The 6,728-nt window shown below is 37.8% G+C and overlaps 1 pseudogene; it reads left to right on the plus strand.

The window, feature by feature from the left end:
- LOC104993590 overlaps positions 1-5,442 on the plus strand; it is a 10,353-nt pseudogene extending 4,911 nt beyond the window's left edge.
- Positions 5,443-6,728: the final 1,286 nt, after the last annotated feature.

Raw genomic sequence — 6,728 nt, forward strand, 5'->3', positions numbered from 1 at the left:
GAAGGCTGTCTTTTCACCTTGCTTAGAGTTTCCTTTGTTGTGCAGAAGCTTTTAAGTTTAATTACGTCCCATTTGTTTATTTTTGCTTTTATTTCCAATATTCTGGGAGGTGGGTCATAGAGGATCCTGCTGTGATTTATGTCAAAGAGTGTTTTGCGTATGTTCTCCTCTAGGAGTTTTATAGTTTCTGGTCTTACATTTAGATCTTTAATCCATTTTGAGTTTATTTTTGTGTGTGGTGTTAGAAAGTGTTCTAGTTTCATTCTTTTACAAGTGGTTGGTTGATCAATTTTCCCAGCACCACTTGTTAAAGTGATTGTCTCTTCTCCACTGTATATTCGTGCCTCCTTTGTCAAAGATAAGGTGACCATAGGTGCATGGGGTTTATCTCTGGGCTTTCTATTTTGTTCCATTGATCTATATTTCTATCTTTGTGCCAGTACCATACTGTCTTGATGACTGTGGCTTTGTAGTAGAGCCTGAAGTCAGGCAGTTTGATTCCTCCAGTTCCATTCTTCTTTCTCAAGATTGTTTTGGCTATTCGAGGTTTTTTGTATTTCCATACAAATTGTGAAATTATTTGTTCTAGCTCTGTGAAAAATGCCATTGGTAGCTTGATAAGGATTGCGTTGAATCTGTAGATTGCTTTTCTAACCATGAGGGTCAGCCGAGCAGCTTTTACTCCAGAAAGCCTTCCTTAGTGCTACAGTGAAAGGAGAGCCTCCTTTGACTGGTACTGCAGAGATCCACTTTACTCTGTATCCAGAATTTGACAGTTCTTTTTGTTTTTCTTTTGTTTCTCCTTATCAGTTACTTGAGAGAAGAGCTTGCTCTCTGTGGATCCCTGGCAAGATCTCTTATGTTTTTCTTTAGTAAAATAATATGAGTTGCTATAACTGCCACATTACTAGTCTTCCCCCGCCCCGCCCCTCCAAGTCATCTCTTCACTTTTTTTCCTCTTGACTTCATATTCTCTATTTTCTTCTAAATATTTCTACTAAAATATTCACATATAGGGAAAAAATGCTGTGCTCTCCTTGTTTCTACCTTGAACTCCTTTCAAGGAAATCAGCTCTGTCCATACTACAACTGTGGTTTACAATAGAGATTAATCAAGAAAGGATCCTGTTTCTCATTTACCAGTTAGAATGAGTGACAGGCAGGATGGTTGAAGGGTAATAGTGGAAATGGGTTGTGAAATCTTCAAGCAAAGGGTCAAGAGGGCTTTACTTGCTCTCAGAAACATTTATCTTTGCTTTAACAAGTCAGTTTTATCCAGCTTCCCTGTGGCTCAGATGGTAAAGTGTCTGCCTGCAATGCAGGAGACCCAGGTCCGATCCCTGTGTCAGGAAGATCCCCTGGAGAAGGAAATGGCAACCCACTTCAGTATTCTTGCCTGAAAAACGCCATGGACTGTTGCCTACACGGACTGTCGCCAACATGGACTGTCGCCTGAGGAGCCTGATAGGCGACAGTCCATGGAGTCGCAAAGACTTGGACACGACTGAGCGACTGAGTGACTTCACTTTATCGTTGACCTTTGTTTATGTTTATTGATTATTTTGCTTATTCCATAATTTTCTAGAAACCTCATTTAAAAAGTCCAAACTCATTTAATTAAAACAGTAGGAAACTGGAAGAGGGGAGAAATTGTGAGCCAGAGGTACTAGAAGCAGTCCTGCCACCCAATTATACTAGGACAAAACAGACTTTAGGATTTGGTCATGGTAGGAAATGGATGAAAGCATATATATATATACATATATATATATATTTTTTTTCCCTCATCAATTAGCACAACCTGTTATTTCTCTAGGATGCATTAAACCCCAAATCATCTTATAGGGTATGCATACTTACCTGTGCTTCACTACAGTTTCAGCTAAGGCCAGGGTTCTGATTGGTGTACTTCTTGGAGTGTGAGCTATGGACCACAAGCAGCAGTAGAACCTGTGAGATTGTTAGATAAAAACATTTACAGGCCCCACGCTAGAGCTCAGAAAATCCTGGAAAGAGAACTAGAATGCTGTATTTTAATAAGCCTGTTAGGTTATTCCAATGCACATTTAATTTTAAGAACCTCTTGTCTAAAAATATCTTAAGCTTTGAGCTATTGACATTTGGGGCTGGATAATTCTTTGTTATGGAGGATTGTTCAATAAACTGTAGGATTTTTAGCAGCACCCCTGCCCTCTACTCACTGGATGCCAGTAGCACCTTCCCAGTTATAATAACCAAATATATTTTCAGATATTTCCAAATGTTCCTAGGGGGCAAAATTGATTCCAGATGAAAACTAGGGTCTGAGATGATATACAGAATTTCATCTCCCCCATCATCACTTAGTTGGAATAATTGGTGATCCCATTTAAATGAAGCAAATTTGCTGGTTGAAGAAGAAGGGACTCTTCATCTGGATAGTATGATTTCTTCAAGTCTCAAAGTTGCTATTGAATTTTGTTCCATAGGTAAACTGGCTCAGGAATGAAGCTCACAAATAGAACAGAATGATGACAGCATCAAAGACCAGATCTGGAGACCAACCTATCTCGGGATATTTTAGTTATATGAGCACAATAGATTTCATTTTCCTTTTAAAAGGACTGAGTTAGAATATTTACTTGCTTAAAAATTCTGATATTACTCTGCTTTCTGATGCCTTGCAACAGCTTTTTCACATCCTTTTTATTCTTTATCTTTGTTTTCTTTATTCTTCTTATTCTCCTCCCTCTGCCAAGTCACATTCCTCAAAGGTAGTTTCTTGGACTTGTGTCCTTACCTTCCTCTAAGTGTCCTTACCTTGGAAAGCTTTAATTTATTCATGACTTTATGACCTCTGGATGATTGACTTTCTGTAATAGATCTTCAGTCTCAGACTATAAGGGCTCCTCAACTCTTTTTATTTGAGAGCTTGTGTGCTTCTGATGTGTTTGTGTGATTTTTCTTTCTAATATATAGGAATATGTTAAAAATATTTTGTCCTGTTTCCAGTATCTGTGTTAAATTAATTTATTAAGTTTAACCCTTAATCTGTATGTCTTTTTGGAATTTTGATGTGCACTCTTATGACAGGTTTAAATGTGAAAATTCCAGTTGTTTCTTTTCAATCTTCACACTATCTTTTATTGCATATTCTTGCCCAATGGCACTTGTTATAAAGACCAGTACACTGATGAATAGAATTGACAGCTGGCATCCTTCTCTTTTTATTTGTATTGGATAAGAATAATTCAAGAGCTAATATTAGCTATGATAATTAATGTGTTTATATATACTTTTAATCAGATTTATCACTTTCAAAGTTGTTAATTTTTTTATTATCATTATTATTATGGATGACTATTGAATTTCATTAGAGTTTATAGTGAAATGACAAAACATCTTACATATTTTTTTTCCTTTAATGTCATGAGTATACATTGATTCTCAAATGGTAAAACAAAATTTTGTTTTTGTAACTTATCTGTCTTGTTCATAATGTATTATGTGGAAAATTATATTTCATTTTGTTCATAATGCTTTTTTAGGTCTTATAATTTCTTTGGTAAGTTGAAGATTTCTCCCTCCTAAAACATGTTAAGAATTCTGTCCTCTGTTTTTGTTCTCATGGATGGTTTCTGTTATATACTTATTTTTTACATGAGTAGTCAATAAAATTCAGTAGTGAAGACTCAGGTGTTGGAAATTTTTTAGAGGGGAGGGAGTTTTAAATTTCACAGATAATTTTTTAAAATAAAAAGAGCTCTTTTCAAATCATTTATTTCTCTTTGTGTCTTCTTTGGTAATTTAGGTTTTAAAGGATTTGTCTAAGTTGTTCAAATTTCTGACTTACTGTTGGCTTGCACATATCTTCTTTTTATCACGTTAATATGGATAGAATTCACAATTATGTATTCCCCTTTTTAAAACCAGAAATTAAAAATTGGTTCTCTCTTCTTTGATAATTGAGATTACCAATTTTATACATTATTTCAATAATTACATTTTGGTTTGTTTGTTCTTTCTTTCTTTTTTCCATTTTTAGTATTTTTATTTATTTGCTAGTTGTATCATGGGCTCAGTAGTTGCAGCACATGGGCTCAGTAGTTGCAGCACATGGGCTTAGTTACTCCACAGCATGTGGGATCTTATTCCCCAGCAGGGATCTAACCCACATCCCCTGCATTTCAAGGTGGATTCTTGACCACTGGATCCTGAGGGAGTCTTAATGTGGGGGTTATTGCTATGATCATATCATTTTCTTTATTATCTCCTTCCTTCTACTCTTTTTGCATTTATTTTGTTGTGATTCAAGGATTCTGCTCACAAAGTTCCAGTTTATGAATGAGACGATTTCTCCACACGTCCAACAAACAACACTTTGGAATTGAAGGAGGAAACAGAACAGGCCCTATCTTGAAAGTAGGACTCCAGCTTGGGCCGGACTGTGGACTTTGAGCTGTATGCCCAGTATCTATGGAAATGACATACCAACTGGAAATCCAGGCCCCAGGAAGGAAGAGCCCCAGGGGTCTTCCTTTGCTAAAAGAATACCCTAATTATCTGTGTAACCGAATTGAATCATACATTCTATTATGCTTATTGGGGTATGACCACAGGCCTATTGATTATTGTCCACTGTTAACTACCTGGGCTTAAGACATATGAATCATGGGTTAATTTTGATTGTCAGGGAGTTTGGGGAGGTGGGTTTGTGCATGTACACTTAGAGTATATAAGGTTTTCACAAAAACTGGTCAGGGTCCTTGGCTAAGAGGAGACTCTGCTTTGGTCCCGCGGGTGTAATAAACTGCACTCCATTATCTGCACTGTCTTTCTGAGTGAGTTTGTTTCCTGGAACGTGTGGCTACAACAGAATAGCTAAGGGTCCTGTGATTCAACTCAATTCTGACACTATCTACCTGAAGATACTGTCAGATTCCGCAGGTTAAGGATTCAGACCTACAAGACTGTGGAGGGCAATCAGACTTACCAATCACAAATAGATTGGAAGTTCCCATGACCTTCTTTTTAGATTTGATTTTTTTTTTAGAGTATCTCACAGAACTCAGAAAAATATTTACTTATTAGATCACATATTATAAAAGGACTGTAACAGCCAGATGGAAGAGATGTGTCAGATAAGATATGGGGTAAGGTAATGATGTTTCTGCACCACTTTAAGCCTACTATTCTCCTGTATCTCAACGTGTTTATCAAATTGAAAGCTCTCCGAACATCATTCTTAGGGGTTGTTTATGGAGACTTCATTACATAGGCAAATTGAACTATCAGTTATAGAATTCAATTCAAGGTTTATTTAGGAGGGTCATAAAGGTAGTTTCCAAGGTCACTTCATTATTTAACAGACAATAGCTTGATTATTTTCAACACTTAGGAAATTCCAAAGGTTTGAAGAACTCTGTGCCAGAAGTGGTCACACCAAAGGTCAAGCGCTACTGAAAAGAAGGTCATACAAATAATAGTACTATAGAACACAAGTTTGTGTGCCCAGTGCACAGTGAGGTTAGGTAAGCTGAAACATCACATTTTGGAGAAGAGAAAAGTTTTTTCAGGGCCAAACAAAGAGAACGGGAGGCTCATGCTCAAAGTTCCAAACATGTGGATGATTTTGGAGGAAAAGGTTTCATATGCAATATTTGGGGTAAGGGCTGCAGGGTGTGACTTTATTCTGATTGATTGGTGGTGAAGTACAGGGTGGGATTCCAGGAGTCATCTGCTTAGCCTGAAGTTGCTATACTCCCCCTGGGATGGGAGCTTTATTTCCTATAGAAGAACTCAAAGATATTGGTATATTATTGCTTAAGCAGAAACCAGGACTCTTCCCCAAGGTCACCCTGTTGTTTCTTGATTGCTCCTCCTTTGCTTCTTCTTTCCCTTCTTTTCCTGATTACCAACTGTTTGAAGGAGTAATTTCTACAAAAAAGAAGTGGGAGACAGAAAGGCTTTCAGTTCAGATACCGGATGAGTGCCCCACCACCCCCCGCCCCCCCCCAAAAAAAGAAAGGCTTTCATGCCCAGGATGGTCTCATAAGATCTTGCTCTGTTTCAATCCCTCCTGCTTTTTTTTTTTTTCTTAAACTTCTCAATCTTGAGAACAAGTGCTAGATAAGAAAGGAAATAACGTATTGAGTATAAAGGATAATCATCAACTCAGCAGAGGATCTCAGGTTTAGGGGGACTGGGTTTCAATTGCCCCTTGTCTTTCAACCTTCCCCATATCTTTCAGGGAATGAGAGGGGAACCACTCTGGGTACTTCCTACTGAAATAGGACATAGTCCTGCCTCAGTTTGGGGAATGGACACCAAATTAGAAATATTCATGCGTTCCAAGTCCTGGATCTGCATCTGGTATGATTACCCCTCTATCCCTTAGCCTCCCAGTTTGGTGCAACAGACTCAGTTAAAACTGACTTTAATAGAGAAAATAGATGTCATTACCTAAGGAATTCAAGAGAATAAACATGAAACTTAGTCTGGACCTAGCATCTTAGGGAGACTTGTATCCAGTCTTTTATCTAAGCTTTACCATCCAAGCTCGCTCTGCTCATCAGACAGATAGGCCAATAAATTTAAGACCATGGCATTGAGAGAAGGAAGGAACTTTATTTGGGAGCCAGCTGATTGAGAAGATGGCAAGCTAGTGCCTCAAAATAACTATCTTGTCAGAGGCCTGGATGCCAGGTTCTTTTATGGATCAAAAATGGGGTGGAAGGTGAGAAAACAAA

This window comes from Bison bison, unplaced genomic scaffold, assembly GCF_000754665.1.
Source record: "Bison bison bison isolate TAMUID 2011002044 unplaced genomic scaffold, Bison_UMD1.0 scf7180017864240, whole genome shotgun sequence".
NCBI classification, from domain to species: Eukaryota; Metazoa; Chordata; class Mammalia; order Artiodactyla; family Bovidae; genus Bison; species Bison bison.